Below are 22568 nucleotides of genomic sequence, written 5' to 3' on the forward strand. Positions count from 1 at the left end.
ATATATACAGTTAGGTCCATATGTATTTGGACACAGGCACAATTTTCATACTTTTGGTTCTGTATGCTACCAGAATAAAATTAAAACAAAATAATCCAAATAAATTTGAAGTGAAGACTTTTAGCTTTTAGGGGTTGAACATAAATATCAAGTACACATTTTAGAAACTGCAGCCATTTTTATACACAGTCCCCCCGATTTTCAGGGGCTCAACTGTAATTGGACAAATTAATATAATCATAAATAAAATGTTCATTTTTAATATTTTGTTGAGAATCCTTTACTGGCAATGACTGTCTGAAGTCTGGAACCCATGCATGGACATTACTGGGTTTACTCCTTTCTAATGCTTTGCCAGGCTCTAACTGAAGCTGTTTTCAGTTGTTCTTTGTTTGTGGCTTTAGTTTTGCATTAAGAAAGTGAAATACATGCTCAGATCAGGTTAAGATCAGGTGATTGACTCGACCATTGCAGAATATTCCACTTCTTTTTCTTCAAAAGCTCCTGGGTTGCTTTTGCAGTGTGTTTTGGATCATTTTTCATCTGTACTGTGAAGCGCCGTCCAAACAACTTTGCTGCATTTGCTTGAATCTGGGCTGGTTCTGCATACAGCCGGCAGAACTTTTTCAACCAACATACATGAAACTACGTTGTTTTTCAGCTTTTTAGCGCCACCCTTTGGGCAACTTCTGCTAATGTTGTCTGATGGTTAGCATTGGTTCGGAGCATGCGTGTTTGTAATTTGGATTTTAGTCCGACGGACTTGTGTATACACAATCGGATAATCTGACGGGACAGATTTGTTGTCGAACAATTTGAGAGCATGGCTAACCAACATTTGTTGTCGGAAATTCTGACAACAATTGTTTTTGGAGCATACAGGCGGTCGGATTATCCGATAAAACACGTCCATTACACAATTGTTGTCAGAATATCCGATCGTGTGTACGGGCCTTGAGTTTCATGCGTTCAAACAATGCTTTTCCAGAATTGGTTTGGCTTTTTTATATATATTTTTTGGCAAAGTCTAATCTGGCTTTTCTAGTCTTCAGGCTTAAGAATGGTTTGCACCTTGTGGTGAACCCTCTGTATTTGCTCTAATGAATGCTTCTCTTGATTATAGACTTTGACCTGCCCACCTCCTGGAAAGTGTCCTTCACTTGTCTGGATGTGGTGAATGTTTATTTTACCATATTGCATATCCTGCGATCATCCACCACTGTAGTCTTCTGTGGATGTCTAGGTCTTTTTATGTTGCAGAGCTCACCAGTGCATTCTTCTTTCCTCAGAATGTACCAAACTGTTGATTTTGCCACTCCTAATGTTGCTGCTATCTCTCTGATGAATTTGTTTTGTTTTGAAGCCTTACAGTGGCCTGTTTCACTTGCATAGACAGCTCCTTTGAATTCATCATGTAGGTTCACAGCAATAGATTCCAAATGCAAATGCCACACTTAGAATCAACTCCAGACCTTTTACCTACTTAATTGATGAAGAAATAACAAAGGAGTAGACTACACCTGACCATGAAACAGCTTTTGATTCAATTGTCCAATTACTTTCGATCGCTTGAAAAAGGGGGGAGGGGTGGCTATTCTTAAGAGCTGTAATTCCTAAACCCTTTTTCTGATTTGGATGTGCATGCCCTCAAATTAAACCTGGGAGTGTGTACTTTCAGGCCATATACATTATTTAACTATAACTTGAATATGTTTTGGTAAATACCTGAACAAAAATTGTGCCTGTGTCCAATTATATATGGACCTTACTGTATATGTATGGTGTTTGTGTTTTGTATGGTTCTGACAAAGCATGCCAGTCGTGTGAAACGCGTCACCTTGCCTCCCTCTGCCTGTACACCATTTTGTGTTTTTTGCCTTTATTTGTCTCCTGAATAAATCTAATTGCATCGTCTATGGGAGTGTGACCATCCTTAATTTTTGTTACCACCTTCACACTGCTCTCTGCCTATCACTTTCACATTGCTCTCTGCCTGCCTGTCACCGTCACACTGCTCCCTGTCTGCCCACCAATTTCACAAGGTTTCTTGTCCACCCACCACCTTCGCACCTTTTCCTGCCCACTCTCCACCTTCACATCACTTCCTGCCCTCCACTTTTTCATTGCTCTCTGCCTGCCCACTACCTTCACCCCCTTTTTGGCCTGTTTTCCATCTTCACACTATACTCTGCCTGCCTTTCATCTTCACACCACTTCTTGCCTGCCTTCCATCTTCACACGACACTCTGCCCACCCACCACCTTCACATTGCTCTCTGCCCACCACCTTCACGTCACTTCCTGCCTGCCCTTCACCTTCACATCGCCCTCTTCCTGCCTACCACCTTCAAATCATTCTCTGCCTCTCAACCACCTTCCTGTCACTTCCTGCCTGCCCTCCACCTTCACATTGCCCTCTGCCTGCCTACCACCTTCAAATCATTCTCTGCCTCTCCACCACCTTCCTGTCACTTCCTGCCTTCCCAACATATTCGCACCACTCTCTGCCTACCCACCGCCTTTACACTGCTCTCTTCTGACCCTCCACCTCCACACCACTTCTTGCCTGTCCAGTGTCCACCATAGGTGTGCGCAGCCTTTGGAATTATGGTGTACACCCCAAAGCTCAAACACACTCTACCGATCACTCACGATGTTCATTCAGAAAGGGAAGGGGCCAGTAAATGGCATATTTACTGGCCCCTTCCCCCACTTATCCTAAAACATCCAAAGTAACAACCGGTGGGAGAGGAGGGAAGTCGGCAGTGCTATGGGGGGAAGGAGGGAGCCAGGTCAGAAGGGGGAATCTGTTCTGCACAGGGTGATTAGGGTGTGCCTGGGCACACCTGGCACACCCTGTGCGCACGCCTATGCTGCCCTCCACCTTCACACTGTTTCCTGCCTGCCCATCCCCTTAACACAAGGCCTTCATGCAATGGCCTGCTTTAGCCAGCATTCTAGAACTGTTCACTGCCTGAAGAATTGGCTGTGCTGACCTTTGGGCCCAACCACTACCTTTTACCCTCAGCCGCAGTCACATCTCCTGCCCGTCCACCGCCAACTTCATTGTAGAGACCCATTTTCCTGCCCTCCCATCTCCAGAGAGCAGAAGAGACCTTCACCAGGCTGCAGAAAAGATGTCTGTGGGCTGCAAGCTTGACATGCCTGGGCTAGACTAAGCACAGCTTTATTAAATAGACAACAGTCATTTTTTTTTTTTACCAAAGTAAAACAAAATGTAATGCAACATTGGTTACAGACACTGTGTTACAAAACAATCAAAGAGTTGCCATCACAAATATGTGTCGCCCTGTATCTGAGGGAACGCGACCCCCTTCTGTCCCGGAATATCACTGGCAGAGATCCCAGCCAGAACTGTTAATTACCGATCAGTGGAGGAGCAGCTGTGAGAGGGCCGATACTGGCCGCACAATCTCTTTGATGTTCTCTTGTTAAATTGGTAGAAGGATTAGTTGGGGATTTGATGACATTCTTTCCAAACTCCATTCGCCACCAATGGGCTGTAGGCACGAGGATGGTATTTTTAAACCAGCTTAGGTGGAAAGTCATTTCGTTTTTTACCAGCCCTTGCCAGACATCAAATGGATGAACACGACAGCCGAGGCACGTAACTGAATAGGTCGCGAAACTTAATAGGCGCGCCTTCAGCTTTTGACAAAACACTTCACCAACCTTCAAGTTGCTAGTTACAATATCTATATTAAATTATTTTTCAATTTATGTTAGGTAAGCACGGAAAATAAATGCTGCTTAAAGCAGAACTTAACTCTCAGCATTAACTATTTTTAATCCTTATGCTGCTAGCATTAGTAAATAAATAGAACAGTATATTATATTTACTTGTTTTAAACTTTTTTATATCTCTTCAGTTACTTACTAATTTCTGGCCTAGGCAAATAATGCCATACATCCCAGGAGCCTTCAGGAAGGGTTTTCTCAGCTAAGCACACCCTCCTGCCTGCATGCCTGAGCTAAGGGCAGATGGATTTCAGGAATTCAATGAATAACCTGCCCTGACTCGAGATGGTCACAGACAATAATGCTGGGGGGGAGGGGGTGGGGGGGTTTAAACTTGATTTCTCAGCAAAAAATGTGTGGAGACATGGATGAATGGGTGAGGTTGCACTGAATATTTGTGATGTTCAGATATAGAGGTAGGTATTTTTTTTTATTTAGATAAAGTGGTGTACCAGTGCTGGAACAAGAATCTTTGGCAATTGTGGCAAATATCTAGATTCAGGTACATTTGCTTAACTTTGCGGCGGCGTAGCGAATGACGGCTACAGCACGGACCTGAAAATCCAAGTGGACGTCAATTGACGTCCGCCCCTTTGCTCGTTCCCCGTGCGCACTCCCGAGCGCGCAGCGGGGAAACTCTGTGTTGGCCGTGTCCCTTGGACACAGCCAATCACAGATCGCGGCGAACAGCCAATCAGAGTGGCCATTTGCTATGCGATCTGTGCGGTCAATGAGAGATGATCTCAAATGTAAACATATGAGATCATCTCTCATTGCCGGCTCACACAGAGACAGCGTCCTGTCTCTGGAGAGGAGACCGATCTGTGTCCCTTGTACATAGAGACACAGATCGGTCACCCCCCCCCCACCTACAGTTAGAACACTATATAGGGAACACATTTAACCCCTTCCTCATCCCCTAGTGTTAACCCCTTCAATGCCAGTCACATTTATACAGTAATTAGTGCATATTTATAGCACTGATTGCAGTAAAAATGTGAATGGTGCCAAAAATGTGTCCGATGTGTCCGCCATAATGTCGCCGTCCCAATAAAAATCGCAGATCGCCGCCATTACTAGTAAAAAAAAAAACAATTCTGTCCCCTATTTTGTAGGCGCTATAACTTTTGCGCAAACCAGTCGCTTATTTTTTACCAAAAATATGTAGAATACGTATCCCAAACAAAATTGATGTCCTTTTTTCCCCACAAGTAGTTTCTTTCGGTGGTATTTGATCGCCTGTGCGGTTTTTATTTTTTGCGCTATAAACAAAAAAGAGCGACAATTTTGAAAAAAAATACAATATTTTTTACTTGTTGCTATAATAAATAGCCCAATTTAAAAAAAAAAAAAATTCTCAGTTTAGGACTGAGAATTTTTTTTTTTTTTAAATTGGGCTATTTATTATAGCAACAAGTAAAAAATATTGTATTTTTTTTCAAAATTGTCGCTCTTTTTTGTTTATAGCGCAAAAAATAAAAACCGCACAGGCGATCAAATACCACCGAAAGAAACTACTTGTGGGGAAAAAAGGACATCAATTTTGTTTGGGAGCCATGTCGCACGACCGCGCAATTATCAGTTAAAGCGACGCAGTGCCGGAAGCTGAAATTTCACCTGGGCAGGAGGGGGGTATATGTGCCCAGTAAGCAAGTGGTTAAGGAATTTAAGCTATGCCGCCGTAACTTAGCCAGGCAAGTACATGATTCACAATGTACTTACCTGCTAAGTTACGGCGGCGTAGCCTAAATCGCCGGGAACTGCGGCCATACTTAACATTACTATTCCATGTAGGGCTAAGCTCTAACTTTAGGCGGCCTATCTCTAACGTAAACGGCGTAAAAGTACTGCGTCGGCCGGGCGTACGTTCGTGAATCGCCGTATCTACTCATTTACATATTCTACGCCGACCGCAATGGAAGCGCCACCTAGCGGCCATCCGAAATATTGCAATCTAAGATAGGACGGCGCAAGCCTTACGTAAACAGCGTAGCTAAATCCGACGGGCGCAAGTACGTTTGTGAATCGGCGTATCTAGGTCATTTGCATATTCAACGTGTAAATCTACGGAAGCGCCCCTTGCGGCCAGCGTAAATATGCACCCAAGATACGACGGCGTAGGAGACTTACGTCGGTCGTATCTTGGCAGATTTCAGGCGTATCTAGTTTCAAGAATACGAGTATAGATATGACGGCGCACATTTGGACTTACGACGGCGTATCTGGAGATACGTCGTTGTAAGTCCTTTCTGAATCTGGCCTGTTATATTTACCTGCTCTGTGCAATGGTTTTGCACAAAGCAGCCCCGAGCCTCTCCCACCGACGCTGCTGGCTCACCCCCCCCCCTCTAAGTTCCCCCAAAGCAAGCCACTTGCTATAGTGACACTTGTGCATGCTCACTTCTGAGCCCCACTCTGCCTATAAGACACACAAAGCAGGGCACAAACACCTTGCCTCCCTCATCACTGGCTCTGGTTGACAGCAGCGGGAGCCAATGGGTGAGCTTGCTTTGAATATTAAATATGAATTAAACAGCATTTTTGGTTTGTGGTTCTCAGATGTAGTGTAGTTCCTCTTTAATGATACCAGACTGCATCTGTATTATCTTCTGTAGCACCCCCTAGTGTGCTAGCATAGGAAGTGTTAGGTTTTTTGTTAGTGTAGGTAAAATGTTTGGCTTGGCTGTATTTGAATCTGGGTCAGGGTGAGTGATCCAGGGAGGCTGGTATGACTCAGCAGGCAGCATCTCTGGTACCCCCCCCCTACTTCTGGAACTTGCTGGAAACTTCCAGAAGAATGAGAGGGAGGTTAGGAGGAGATGCTTGGAGTATTCATGAGGGCCCTGACCTATCCCCAACATATAGGGTTGGCAGGAGGCAGGCCACCTCATAAATACTCTGGGTCAGCCCAGCAGGACAAGAGAGTTTGGGTGGAAGCTGGAGTGCTAGGAGGCTTTCGAAGACCCTTGAGGGGAGTACCCTAGTCTGGGGGGGGGGGGGAGACCTCGGGTCTGGAAACTCGGGTGTTGGAAGGACTCTCTACAACACACAGAGTAATCCTTCCTGGATGCATGGGAGCAGGTGTGAGGACATCAGGAGCCAGTGAGCCGTTCAGGAAATCTCCAGTGAGAAGACAGCCGGGTGGCTTGTGAGTGTGACAGTCTGGGGTGACTGTGGTAAGAATAGCCAGGAGGGCTATTGAAAGAGGCAGCTGCAGCTAGGTGGGCTGGCAGTGCCTGAAAAGGAGGTGCTTGGATCAGTAGCCACAGGAAAATAGCTTGACACTGGGACTTTTTCTACACACCAAAGGGGCCCTGTGGTCCCTGCCTGTAATGGGCAGTTACTGGAGCTGACAAAGTGCCCTGTCAGATCCCATCCAAAAAGTGTGCCAGCTGGATCTGTTATTTATTCTGCAAGTGTGTTTGTGCAGAAGGCAGAGGAGATATAGTTAGGTGACCCTGAAGAAGTTTGCAAGTCAAGTGGGTATCCCATAATACCCCTTCCAAGTTTATTTCCCCTCAATAAAACAAAAAAAAAAGCACTGGACTGTTTCCTGACTGCAGTGTGCTTGTGAAGATGTGATTTCCTTTCGCCTCAAGAGCCTCCCTAATTATGCCCCCCCCCCAAGTTCTGTATACGATGGATGGAAGAAAAAGGGCCTTTAGTGGTGTAGTGCCCAGAATGCCCCATGTAGTTCCCCAACTCGGTCACTATAGTCATGTAGTGAAGAGTAGGCAGTGTAAGTGCCTAGGTAGCCACTAGAGTTCACCAGTGTAGTAAGTGTGGTTTATTTTAGATAGTTAGGATGTGCCACCCCTGCCAGTGTGGGGCATCTTGGATAAAAGGTTGGGCATTATGGGTACGGGGTGTGTGCAAATAGTCTGATTGGAATCTGCTTGAGGAGTTTGTCATGGGAATTAGGACTAAGGCATGCAAATTGGTACATGAGAAAACAAGAAAGGAGAGGTGCAGGACTACTCGCATCCTTTTTACCTCTAGGACACCAGCAAAATCCCAAAATAGGCTGCTCCTCAACTCAGCTTTTATCTGTGCTGTTCTCTATCTGGTTGCAACTAAGGAATGTGCCATTATTATTGGAATGATGGAAAGGATGTAGTTATTAAAAGTCTGTCTTTGTGTGGACTTTTCAATCCTCAAGATGGGAACATTCTCTGGAAAATAATAGGTGTTGAGTACAGCTACTATTGGGGTCAATACTGTATGATCTGAGGAAGGTATGGAATGGGCTCCTTGGTGGAGCTGGTAAGGCCAGGCTTGGGGGTCCCCCAGGGGTGCTTCTGTGAAGTAGCATCACTATGGGGGTGCGGACCGCACACGGGTGACACCCGCTAGAGGGAATGAACAGGATTATTGCTACTATGTAGCCATGATTTTCACAATCTGATACACAGCGGTGGATATAATCATCCAGGAAGATTCCAATGATAGATGAAATATATACCGATGGTAGTAGATAGTACAAAAAATATGTTTAGAGATCGATGATCGCAGGTCCAGGCCAAATATGTCAATAATGACATGAGCAAATACACATTACAGTCCCCAGGCAAAAGAAGACGTGTCGGGGATAGAGATGCAGGTAACCGAATCCCTTAAAAATCCACTAGGGGACCTAAAGCTGGGGCAAAAGACAGCTCACAGAGGCAAACATAAGGCCATCCATCAATAAAGGAACAGCATCTCCCATGTAACAGAGATCGTCTTGCAAACACCTTGTGTGCATGTAGCGTCCGTGTATGCCCCTCAGGTACTCAGCACAGGCTGTGACCCTGGGGCATACACGGACGCTACATGCACACAAGGTGTTTGCAAGACGATCTCTGTTTCATGGGAGATGCTGTTCCTTTATTGATGGATGGCCTTATGTTTGCCTCTGTGAGCTGTCTTTTGCCCCAGCTTTAGGTCCCCTAGTGGATTTTTAAGGGATTCGGTTACCTGCATCTCTATCCCCGACACGTCTTCTTTTGCCTGGGGACTGTAATGTGTATTTGCTCATGTCATTATTGACATATTTGGCCTGGACCTGCGATCATCGATCTCTAAACATATTTTTTGTACTATCTACTACCATCGGTATATATTTCATCTATCATTGGAATCTTCCTGGATGATTATATCCACCGCTGTGTATCAGATTGGGAAAATAATGGCTACATAGTAGCAATAATCCTGTTCATTTCGTCCTGAAGAAGCCCCACGGTGAAACGCGTAGGCGACTTCAATAGGATTCTTTCACTATTCTCTTGTTCTGAATGGTTGTATTGTGATTGTTATCAGTTGCATTCCATTATACCATTGTTAGTGTACATTTTGTAAATTTATGTAATAAAATATATATTTTTTATACTTCCACAAGCCTCAAAGTCCGATTTTGCCCACTCTTCTTGAAGGGGTACTGTTCTATATTCTTATCATTACGGATGCGGCCAATGTGAGTGCTTTCCTTGTGTATCTTGTCCTCCCTCTCTCTCCCTCTTTCCTTTGTCTTTTCCTTTCTGATCATCCCTAGTTTTGTGTTTTTCCTTCCCTTCCCATCCCCCTCCTTCTTTTGTTTTCAACCCGCTAGAGGGGTAACACCTGTCGGCAGGGGCACCGCTAACACCGCACCAGTCACATTGATCCACCAGCTGTCTGGGTTATCATCTCTGCCCCCAATTGTGTCCCTGTCTCCTACAGCAAGGGGGGGGGTCTGTACTGAGGCAGGGGGGTCTATACTTAGTGGAGAAAGGGGGTCTGTACTGAGGGAGGGGTGTCTATACTGAGGGGGGCTATGCTTGGTGGAGGGGGGTCTGTACTGAGGGAGGGGTGTCTATACTGATGGGGGGCTATGCTTGGTGGAGGGGGGTCTGTTCTGAGGGAGGGTGTCTATACTTAGTATAGAGGGAGGTCTGTACTGAGGTGGGGGGTCTATACTTAGTGGACAGGGGGGGTCTGTAATGAGGGAGGGGGGTCTATAATTATTTGAGAGGGGGCCTCCAGACCCCCCCCCTCCCCCAAAAGGGGACTGTACTGAGGAAGGGGGGTTTATATTTAGTGGAGGGGATCTGTACTGAGGGAGGGGGGTCTATACTTAGTGAGGAGGGCGGTCTGTACTGAAGGGGAGTGGTCTGTACTGAGGGGGGAACTATAAATGGTGGAGGGGGCATGACACCATGAGAGGGAGCATGAATTAGCCTGTGAAAAGGCATAAAAGTCCACCAACGGAAACCATGTTGTCTATTGGCATTCCCTTCCTGTCGCCGATCTTAAGCGCAGATTTTATACATAACAAAACTCATTTGAGTCTTACACAACCCTGTAGCCAACCTTGAATGCCAAACAAAACTTTTAGCGGAAAATAATGCAGCGTACACACGGTCCAAATTTCCGACAACAAATGTTCGATGTGAGCTTGTTGTCGTAACATCCGACCGTGTGTATGCTCCATCGGACATTTGCTGTCGGAATTTCTGACAACAAATGTTTGAGAGCTGGTTTTCAATTTTTCTGACAACAAAAGTTCTTGTCTCAAATTCCGATCGTCTGTAGCCAATTTCCGACGCACAAAAATCCTACGCATGCTCGGAATCAATTCAAAGCATGCTCGGAATCATTGAACTTTGTTTTTATCGGCTCATCGTAGTGTTGTACATGACCGCGTTCTTGACGTTCGGAATTACCGACAACATTTGTGTGACCGTGTGTATGCAAGACAAGTTTAAAGCGAGAGTTCACCCGAAATTTTTTTTTTAACATTAGATTGGGCCTAATTACGGGAAGCAAAATCGGGCGTTTTGTTTAAAATCAATGCAGTACTTACCGTTTTAGAGATAGATGTTCTCCGCCGCTTCCGGGTATGGTCTTCGGGACTGGGCATTCCTATTTGATTGACAGCCTTCCGACGGTCGCATACAGCGCGTCACGAGTTGCCGAACGTCGGTGCGGCTCTATACGGCGCCTGCGCACCGACGTTCGGCTACTTTCGGAAACTGGTGACGCGTTGTATGCGACGGTCGGAGGGCTGTCAATCAAATAGGAATGCCCAGTCCCGAAGACCATACCCGGAAGCCGCGGAGAACATCGATCTCTAAAAAGGTATGTACTGCATTGATTTTAAACAAAACACCCGATTCTGCTTCCCGTAATTAGGCCCAATCTAATGTTAAAAATTGATTTTTTTGGGTGAACCTCCACTTTAAGCAAACAATCCGTTGGAAAAAAATCCACGGTTTTGATGTCGGAATGTCCGATCGTGTGTATGCGGCATAAGGCTAAAAAAAATATCCTGCTGCTGGTGTCACCGAATGTTAAGCCGTGTACACATGACTGTTTTTCATGACAAGAAAAATGCAATTGTTTAAATTGGTCATTAAAAACGATCGTGTGTAGTCTCCAGAGCATTTTCCTCGACATGAAAAATGGGTGTTAAAAATGTAAAACATGCTCTAATTTTTCTCTAGGATTTTTACGTCGTGAAAAACGGTGGTGTGTAGGCTTTAACGTTAACGACGGGGAAAAAACGTGCATGCTCAGAAGCAAGTGTAGCGACTGGCTACTTTCATAGCAGGTGCTGTTGTAAATTTTGGGGGTCAGAGGGTTAATTGACTCTGACCAGGTTTATCTGGCTAAATTTAAGGCCTCTGTTCCAGCCCTGGCTGTACTGTGTGCCTATCCTCCTGTCTGTGGACTTCAGGCCCCCCGGACGGTAGGTGGCAGCAGTGGAATCAGGGTCGTGTGGATACTTCTCCTCGGCAGCCAATCAGGAGGGTTGATCGCCTCGCTGTGCATGCTGGGGACAGGTATTTAGGGGGCAGACGCCATTGGTTCGGGGTCGCCGCCCTGCCGCCTTCCACCTGGGCAGTCATCCCACCACCCCCGTGTGTGGCCCTCCTGGCCGGGGTGTGTGTGTTGCCGTGCTCCTGGCTCCGGGACCACATTGGTCCGGAGCATTAGGCAACCTCGTAGACTCGGTAGGTAGACTGAGTCTGCAATTTGCAAGTGGTCCTGTGCTGTCCGTCCAAAGTGGGAGGAAGCCGATCGATGGAGAGCCTGTCTGGGGAACACCGAGCACGAGGCTGGTGTCACGGGAGAGGCCTATCTGCTCATCAAGGGACGCTTCGTATCTGAGAGGCTGGACGATGGTCGCCTATCAGTTTCCTGATGTAACTAAAGCTGTTTGAGATCCGGGTGCTGAATCCAGTTGAGAAGGATTTTGGACCGAGATTGTCTCCAACTTTAGGAGAGTCTGTGGCAGAGACTTCAACCTAAAGTTTCGGAGTGACACTCTGGCTGCTAGGCTGGTGAGAGAGGCCTATCCAGATGCACTGTACCCACTCTGGCTAGAGTGGTGAAGAAGTTTGACTTTGGGAGCAGGACCAGTACCAATTAACCCTGAATCCGCCATTCTCATTTCTTCTATCCCTTCACCTATTTCTACTTCTATCGTTTTTACCTGGCTGGGTAATAAAAGCACAGAAAAGACACCTGTTGTGTGGACATTGACTTTATTACAGCTCTCATCCAGTACCCTAGACGGTGGGGATACAGAGGTAACGTGCCACCCAAATCGAACCAGCAGTTCCTTCGGGGGTAGTGCTACACAAGTTATGAGACGGGAGCACTAGCATTTGTAATGGAGATGTAATGGAGATGGCGCATTCGTCACGCTGTAACAGACTGAAAAGCATGAATCGTCTATCACCAAACTTTTACTAACACAAAATCAGCGAAAGCAGCCCAAAGGGTGGTGCCATCCAAATGGAACTTCCCCTTTATTGTGCCGTCGTACGTGTTGTACGTCACCGCGCCTTGCTCGACCTTTTTTTTTTTTCACGATCGTGTGTATGCATGGCAGGATTGACAAGAATCACGTAGAGAAAAACTTAATTTTTTTCCATGACATTAAAAATGGTCGTGTGAACGCGGCATAAATGAGGAATCATTCCCCAAAGTCTGCTTGGAAGCTGCCACTTCCAGAGGTGTCCATCTCCCGCAGGGCTCAGTGGTTCCTCCTTCTACCATGATATGGATATGGAGTGCTTTGGAGGACAGCGAGAGGAACCACTGAAAGCAGTGATGGGACAAGGTCCTCTAGAGCTAGGGCAAACATGCCAAATTTCCCCTTCCCCAAGATGTATGATTATGTGTCAGCAAAATGCCCCCCCAAAAAAATGTAAGCACTAGTCTGCATGCGCCCCCTAAGCATAGATCCCCCCTTCTTCCCAGTACAAATCCACGCCCCTGCTGAAATCTCTTTTTCTGAAATCTTTGCCTCTCCTACCACAAATCCTCCACCCCTCAAATTCCCCCTCCGAGCACAAACCCCCCCCCCCTCATTCCAAATCATCTCCCTGGCAAAAACACCCCTTAATCATCCCTACTAGCATAAATCCCTCCCCCATAAAACAATTTGCGATCTTAGCGCAAATCCCCCCACCATACCATATTACCTTTTCTACTACAAACCCCCCCAAATCCCCCCTCCTACCACAAATCCTCTTCACCCATCCCCCCTTCAAACACAAATCCACCCAAATCACTGCTCCTACCACACTTACCCAGATTTCCCCTCCTAGAACAATTCTTAACCCCTTCCATCCTCCCCCAAATTCCCCCTTCCAGCACAAATTCCTACCCCAATCTGTTTGTGGTGCCCCCCAGCCCTCAAAAATTCCACTCGCCTGCTCGCATTTGGCGAGTAGATTTTGTGGTCTGGCGAGGAAGGGCTGCCTGGGAAGCTGGGGGGTAAACACCGCCGGCATGCAGGGTTGTATGGGGGTTCTTCTCCCATCGCTCGTGGGGGGGGGGGAAGAGAGGAGAGTGGCGGATGGATCATCAGAGCGCAGGGAACTTCACTGGCGGCTTTCATTTCAATTGCTGTGTTTTCCCTGCACTCGCTGTCACACACAGCCCCGCCCCCTGGTCCCGGGACTTTGATAGACAGATCACCTGTCCAATCACAAGTGAAGTGTATCAAAGTTCCCCGGCCAGGGGGCGGGGCTGCATGTGACGGCGAGCAGCGGGAACACACGGCAATTGAAATAAATGCCGTGATGTTTCTCAGTGCGCTCATCATCCACACAGTAATTAACTTCCTCTCCTCCGTTTCCTGCATGAAGGGCACAGACAGACAGCATAATGGGCACAGATTGGCAGAATCAGCGGACACGGGCAGGCTGCATTGGTGGGCACAGATAAAGTTGTTAATATTTATTTTTAGAACTTAATTCTGCATAAAACATTTTAAGTGTAATTTTTATGAGATAATTTATGAGGGCGTGTTTAGGGCAGGGTAGGGGTTGGGTTGGGCAACTGTTGGCGAGTAACCCTTGAGGCATGGCTAGTAGCTCAGGACTTGAAATTTTGAGCCCTGCCCTACCCCACATAATACCACAGTGCCCAGGGCAGCCGTCCCTCCAGCCCACCCCTTGTCCCAGCCCTGACTGAAAGCACGGGACAGAGGACAGCAACATTTTCAGAGGGGTAGCTTTTCTAGCAGACTTCTGGGTTAATTCCTTATCAATAAAGTAGCATTTAGCGGCATTGGCCAGCGGGAGAGGTTATTGTTTTCTGTTCTATTTTCAGGTAACAGCTTTATTTGGCACTGTAGATTGGCAACCGGTTCTCTTTAGGGATCAGTAGAGTAGGGCTTCTCACATCCAAGTATGTGCACGCAGAAGTCCCAATGAAGACCTTGGCGGTGAACCAACACTTACACTTAGAGACTGCACAAAGTGATCAATGCCTGCTGGACGAACGGGCCTTCCTTAAGATTAAAAGTAAAATATCAGCAGAAGGTTACTAAAATGTAATGGAAATCACATGCCACTTTTACTTCACAAGCAGCGCTGAATTCTGCCACGTCCTGGACGCCTTCCAACGCAGGTAATAAATTCTGTCAGGCAGAACATGACGGGTGTTTTATACATCTAGTGTTAGGCCTCGTACACACGACAGAGAAACTCGACGTGCTTGGCACGTCGAGTTCCTCGTCTCGTTTTGGGATGAAGCCGCCGAAGAGCTCGGCGGGCCGCCTTCTCCTATAGAACAACGCGGCCAACGAGAAAATAGAGAACATGTTCTCTATTTTCTCGTCGAGCTCCTCGGCGGCTCCATCGAGCCAAAACTGTACAGACGACAGAGATTCTCGGCAGAATCCGGGTTTTGACCGAGTTTCTCGGCGAATTCTGCCGAGAATCTCTGTCGTGTGTACGAGGCCTGACCCTTACAATGAACATCCGTTTTCTCTACTCCGCTGTTACTGGTGTGGTTGCTATGTGGAAGCAAGGCCACTTTTAACTATTTTTGGGAGTCGCAAAAAAAAAAGAAAAGTTTACGGGGCAGATCCACAAAAGTATTACGCCGCCGTATCTCTTGATTCGCCGCGTAATTTAAAATTTTGCGCGTCGTATCTTTGTTTTGTATCTTCAAAACAAGATACGACGGCATCTCGGCTAGATCCGACAGGCGTACGTCTCTGTACGCCGTCGGATTTAAGCTGCAATTTTTCGGCGGCCGCTAGGTGGCGTTTCCGTCGAATTCCACGTCGAGTATGCAAATTAGCTAGTTACGGCGATCCACGAACGTACGTCCGGCGCATTTTTTTTACGCCCGGCTTTTTCCGGCGTATAGTTAAAGCTACTGTTATGAGGCGTACTCAATGTTAAGTATGGCCGGCGTTCCCGCCTCGCATTTTGAATTTTTTACGCCGTTTGCGTAAGTCGTTTGCGAATAGGGATTTGCGTAGAATGACGTCACCGTCGTGAGCATTGGCTTGTTCCGGGTTAATTTCGAGCATGCGCACTGGGATACCCCCACGGACGGCGCATGTGCAGTTAAAAAAAAAACGTTGTTTACGTCTGGTCACGATGTATTTACATAAAACACGCCCCCATTACATCCATTTGAATTCCGCGCCCCGTACACACTACATACACTACGCCGCCGTAACTTACCGCGCAAATTCTTTGAGGATTCCGCCCGGCGGAATCTTACGCAAAGGTACGTGGATTTGCCTCTACATGTTTCCACTACTCGTCACCATTTATGAATGAATAAATCTGTGTGTTATGCCGCGTACACACGATCGGTTCGTCTGATGAAAACGGTCCGTTTTCATCAGACGAACCGATCGTGTGTGGGCCCCATCGTTTTTTTTAGCCATCGGTGAAAAAACTAGGAACTTGTTTTAAAATGATCTGATGGTTAAAAAAACGATAGAAAAAAACGATCGTCTGTGGGCACGTTCATCGGTTGAAAATCCACGCATGCTCAGTATCAAGTCGACGCATGCTTGGAAGCATTGAACTACATTTTTATCAGCACGTCTTGTTTTACATCACCGCGTTCTGACACGATCCGTTTTTTAACTGATGGTGTGTAGGTAAGACCGATGAAAGTCAGCTTCATCGGATATCTGATGAAAAAATCCATCAGACCGTTTTCATCGGATGAACCAATCGTGTGTGCAGGGCATAAGTCCCGTGCTTGTCACAAAACAGAAAACTGTATACTCACCTTTTCCGGAGTTTTCCTTTCCACACCAGGAGCCACAACTAGGCATGTGCAATTTTTTAAGTTACGAATATGTTTTCCGTCAATTTTCGTTATTTTAGTTGATTCGTTAACATACGAATAAACGAATGGTTTAGCGCAATTAATAACGAATAACGATATTTTCAAAATAACGAATATGAAAAGCAACGAAGATACGAAAGAAGAAAGAAACGAAAACATAGAAACAACGAAAATACCGAACCCAAAAAAAATAATAATTACGAAAAACAAAATGAACGAAAATGCAAACTTACTAATATTCGAAGACCGAAAAGAAAAAAAACGAAATGCAGAACAAAGACTAAAAAACGAAAATCAAAACTAACGAAAAATAAATTACGAATCTTCGTAAAACGGAAATGAAAACAACGAAAATACAAAATAATGTAAATTAGCTTTCGTTAGTACTGAAATATTTCTGGACATTGACCAATAGCCACTGAGCGCTGTCCCTTTCCTCTGAAGAGGTTTGTTCCTTCCCCCAATGAGCTTCTTTCTCATTACCTCCTGGCTCCTTGTGTCTTTTTCTGTGTCAGGCCTCGTACACACGACAGAGAAACTCGACGTGCTTGGCACGTCGAGTTCCTCGTCTCGTTTTGGGATGAAGCCGCCGAAGAGCTCGGCGGGCCGCCTTCTCCTATAGAACAACGCGGCCAACGAGAAAATAGAGAACATGTTCTCTATTTTCTCGTCGAGCTCCTCGGCGGCTCCATCGAGCCAAAACTGTACAGACGACAGAGATTCTCGGCAGAATCCGGGTTTTGACCGAGTTTCTCGGCGAATTCTGCCGAGAATCTCTGTCGTGTGTACGAGGCCTTAGACTGCAGTGCATCTAATTTCTAGATTTGTATTTGTAATATCTGACATATTTCAGTTTTCTTCTACGTCAGACTTCATTCTAGACAGGGTGTGTGTGCTAACTAAGACAGTCAAGTCAATCACAGTAAAGTACGAATTACAAAATTACGACGAGTAGTGTGTCGAATAAACGTAAAATGTATTCTAACAAAATTACGAATGCAATAAAATCTACAAAAGTACGTTTTTACAATCAAAGGAAATTAGACACGAAAATACGAATGATCATAAAGCAACGAAAATATATTTCTTTACGAAAATACGAATGCGGCATGATGGAAAATATAATGTAAATACGAATAACAAAACAACGAAAATTAAACTAAGGTAAAAAGGAAGGAACGAATAAAATCATTTTAAAAATACGAACGCGGCAGAATACAAAATATAACGAAAATACGAATCTCGATTCAACGAAAAATAAACGAAGAGAAAAAAACGGAAACGGAAAAAAAAGTGTTACGAAAATACTAAAGAGTACGAATACGATAACTAACGTCTTACGAAATTACGACTCGTTACGAATCACGATAAACTAACAGAAACTAAACAGAAATAAACGAAATTTTTTGCTGTGCACATGTCTAGCCACAACCCATTGAATGCCGCCATGAAGATGCACCAATCTTCATGGCAGTATTCAATGGGTTGTGGCTCTGCCCCTGCAACATGATAGGACTGGTTATAAATCAAAGACCAACATTCTCTGCAACTTTCACCATTTGGGTGGGAATCTTTATACTGCCATGAAGATGCACCAGGGAAGGAAAATTAAGAAAAGGTGGGTATACAATTTTCTGTTTTCCTGACGCATCATGGCAGCATACATTAGGAACTACTTCACCACACGGGATGGCGAAAGAAATAATTTGTATTGATCAGTAGCCTAAGTATGTGCCTGCACAGCAAATTTTCCAAATATTACTGTCGTAAGCGGAGCCGGGTTCACCTAATAAAGTGTAAGTTGTTGTGGGTGGACCATAGTCATAGGTGTGCGCAGCCTATTGCATTAGGGTGTGCACCCCAACGCCCAAACACACACTGCCGATCGCTCATGGTGTTCATTCAGAAAGGGAAGGGGCCGGTAGATTACATATTTACTGGCCCCTTCCCCACTCCTAAAACATCCCAGCAGCAACAGCATTCTTTGCAGAAAGGTAAAAAACTTTCTGTGTGCTGCTTCCCCCCCACAGCCCCCCCAATACTCGCCTGTTCTCCCTCTCAATTCAGAGATGTGCACGAGAGACTCGGCTGTCCCGGGACTCCCTCTCCTCATTGGCTGAGACAGCAGTGTGCACCTTTGGCTCCCACTGCTGTCAATTATAGCCATTGAGGTGAGAGTGGGGGGTGGGGCCGAGCCATGGCTTGATGTGTCTTATGGACACATAGAGCCAGTCTCGGGCATGAGCATGCACCAGTGCCCCCATAGCAAGCAGCTTGCTATGGGGGCACTGGTCAAGGGGGAGGACCCAAGAAAAGGAGGATAGGGCTGCTCTGTGCAAAACCAGTGCCCTGATTATCAGTGCAGCCCCATCAGTAGACATGTGCACTGCCAAAAAATTCGTTATTTTTCGTTTCCGTTTTATTTGTTTTTTTGCTTTTTTCGAAAATTCAGGAAATTCGGAAATTCGAAAATTTTATTTTCTAATTTTCAATTTTCTAATTTTCTAATTTTTTATCTTTCGAATTTTTCATTTTCGAAAATTCGAAAGTGAAAAATTCGTAAATTCGAAAAATAACAAAATAAAATATTGGAAATTTCAAACATGAAAAATTCAAAAATTCGAAATTCGAAAATGAAAAATTCGAAATTCGAAATTTGAAAAATTCGAATATTCGAAATTTGAAAATTTGAAATTTCAAAAATTCTGAATTTCTAAAATTGGAAAATTAGAAAAAGAAAAAAAAAGAAAAATGTTCATATTTCCGAATTTCTGAAAATCCGAATTTCCGAAATTCGAAAATTCGGAAATGAAAAAATTCGGAAATTTGAAATTTCGGAAGTCCGAAAATTCGAAAATTGAAAAATTCTGAAATACGAAAATTTAGGAAATCCGAAAATTCGGAAATAAAAAATTTGTTAATACGAAAATTTGGAATTAACGAATTTCCGAATTTTCTTTAAAAAATGTATTAGAAACTAAACGAATTGCACATGTCTACCCATCAGTGCCACCTATCAGTGTGCATATCAGTGCCTCCTCATCAGTGCCTTCTCATCGGTGCCCATCAGTGCCGCCTATCAGTGCAGCCTCATCAGTGTTGTGTCTCATCAGTGCAGCCAATCAGTGCGCATATCAGTGCAGCCTCATCAGTGCCTTCTCATTGGTGCCCAACAGTGCTGTCTCATCAGTGCCCATCAGAGCAGCCTACCCACCTGATCACCCCCCACATCTACTACCCTCTGTTCCACTTCACCCTCCCTTCTAGATTGTGAGCTCTAACGAGCAGGGCCCTCTGATCATTCCTGTATTAAATTGTACTGTAACTATAATGTCTTCCCTGATGTTGTAAAGCGCTGCGTAAACTGTTGGCGCTATATAAATCCTGTATAATAATAATAATAATCAGTGCGCATATAAGTGCAGCCTCATCAGTGCCATCTTATCAGTGCCTATCAGTGCAGTCTATCAGTGCCCATCAGTGCAGTCTCATCAGCGCACATCAGTGAAGAAAAAAAAGTTACTTATTTGCAAGATTTTAGAACAGAAACTAAGAAAAACTTTTTTTTTTCCTGTCAAATGTTATATAACATTTTACAGGAAAAAGAAAAAAAAAGTTTTCCTTAGTTTCTGTTCTAAAATCTTGCAAATAAGTAACTTTTTTTTCTTCACTGATGTGTGTACCAGGTTGCATGACCGTGAAATTGTCATTCAAAGTGTGACCGCGCTGAAAGCTGAAAATTGGCCTGGGCAGGAAGAGGGTGAAAGTTCCCGGTATTGAAGTGGTTAAAGCTAAGCTAAAAGTCAGAGCGGCAGTTGAGTACCTCTAACGGCCCTCACCAATACATAACACAAATCTTCACAAGTCTTTAGAAGAAGGCGATTTCAATATCCTATCATCATGTCAGGGAACAAGCAAGACATCCTTTCATCTCCTCGACACTAAATACACCATGAAACCGTTGTGTTGAATTGTAGATTTATGACACCTTTGTGCTAACAGCTTCAGGTAAACAGGGGAATTGCCCATAAATTCAGATTCCATGACCGCCCTCCCCGACAGGCTCACAGAGACATAGGATCACCCCAAGGAGAGCCCTTCACATGAATTAGTTTGGACTGGAGGTCGGCATTTCCTTCAGTCAAAGCCTTATAAGATTGCACATGTGCGCTCAGGATGGACGTCCAGGTAATGTTACATGTTTGCAGCCCGCTGGAAAGATGTTCAACAATGTTCTCTGTAATCCCTGTGCGGCATTTGTAGGGGTTCTTAGCTGGAGTGTCAGTGGAAAGCGGTCCATAATTCAAAGCAGAAGGCTAGTTGGTAGCAGACAGAGAAAAAAAAAATGGAAATATGCGTCATCTGAAAGACGAAACTGGGGTAGACGGCACAGACCCAGTTACACACCTATCAATCACAGGTTAGTGGCAGTCAAAACTACCGCGAGTCATTGCATTAGGGAATATGCGATTTAGACAAGAACATCAAGGTAAGCCAAAAATATTTTTTTCTTTCCCATTAGCATGTCAGTTTAGATCTCCAAAAAATCTTTTCATAGGTTACAGGTCCAGGTTCATCCAGCGCCCATTCTAATGTATAATGTAGAATGGGTATACCGCTCTGCACCCATTCCCTGACCCTTGATATGGCTGCCCATGGTTGGCATGGAATGTGCAATGCACATGTGTGTTCAACTGCTTGCTTTCTATCAACTAGAACATAGGTGTCAAACACAAGGCCCGCGGGCCGAATCAGGCCCTCCAGGCCATTTCATGTGGCCCTCGCACCTCTCCTGCATCTGCAGAAGAGCTCCAGCCCCCCTCTGATCCTACTCCAGACCCTAACTTTCTGCTTTCAAGCAATGCATCCAGCTTCTTCCCAGCAGCAGCATAAGGAAAGGGGGGTGCACTGTGATGTAAGGGAGAGTGGGGGACTCAACTCTCTGATGGTGGGGTGGCTCGAATGTAAGGGGAGGGGATGTGTTGGACATCTAATCTTACAGATACAACCGGCCCTTTTAAAGGGCAATCATAATGCTGATGCGGCCCACTATGAAATCGAGTTTGACACCCCTGAACTAGAAGGTAGAAAAATGAAAATTTGCATCATCTGAAAGACAAACTGCGGTAGACAACTCAGACCCCGTTACACACTTATCAATCACACAATAGCGCCAGTCAAAATGACCTTGGGCCGGATTCAGATAGGTTAGCGGATCTTTAGATCTGATTCACGATCCGCCGCCGCAAGTTTTTGAGGCGAGTGCTTAATTCAGAAAGCACTTACCTCAAAACTTGCGGCGGCGTATCGTAAATCCCCCGGCGGAATTCAAATTCCGCGGCTAGGGGGAGTGTACTATTCAAATCAGGCGCGTCCCCGCGCCAATCGAACAGCGCATGTGCCGTCCGGAAATTTTCCCAGCGTGCATTGCTCCAAATGAAGTCGCAAGGACGTCATTGGTTTCGACGTTTGCGTAAATTACGTCCATCCGTATTCGCGAACGACTTACGACGTAAAAAATTCAAATTTTGTTGCGGGAACGACGGCCATATTTAACATTGGCTGCGCCTCATAGACCCAGGGGTAACTATACGCCGGAAAAAGCCGAACGCAAACGACGTAAAAAAAAAACGCCGGGCGGTCGTTCGTTTATGAATCGGCGTAACTCCACATTTGCATATTCCTCGCGTATACAAACGGAAGCGCCACCTAGCGGACAGCGTGAGATTGCAGCCTAAGATCCGACGGTGTAAGTCACTTACACCTGTCGGATCTTAGGGAGATCTATGCGGAACCTGATTCTATGAATCAGGCGCATAGATCCGACCGACGGAACTCAGAGATACGACGGCGTATCAGGAGATACACCGTCGTATCTCTTTGTGAATCTGGCCCCTTGAGTCATTGCATTAGGGAATATACAATTTAGACCAAAACGCCAAGCTAAGTAAAAAAAATGCTCTCTATTTTCCATTAACAGATGGGTTCAGATCAAAATAAATCTATTAATAGTTTACAGTACCCGGACAGGTTTCGTCCATTGCCCTGGGCAAGGATGAGGAACGGCTCCCTATCCCCATTGCATGTACCACTCTGCACACATTCTCTAACCCCTTGCTCCGGCTGCCCGTTGTTGCCATGGACAGCACATGCATGGTGAAGAACTTGCTTTACAGCAGCTAGTTGTGATTTTTTGTGTTAACTGTGAGTGGATGGAGTGAAGAGTAGGAATGT

The sequence above is a fragment of the Rana temporaria genome, chromosome 2 (assembly GCF_905171775.1).
Source record: "Rana temporaria chromosome 2, aRanTem1.1, whole genome shotgun sequence".
Taxonomy (NCBI): domain Eukaryota; kingdom Metazoa; phylum Chordata; class Amphibia; order Anura; family Ranidae; genus Rana; species Rana temporaria.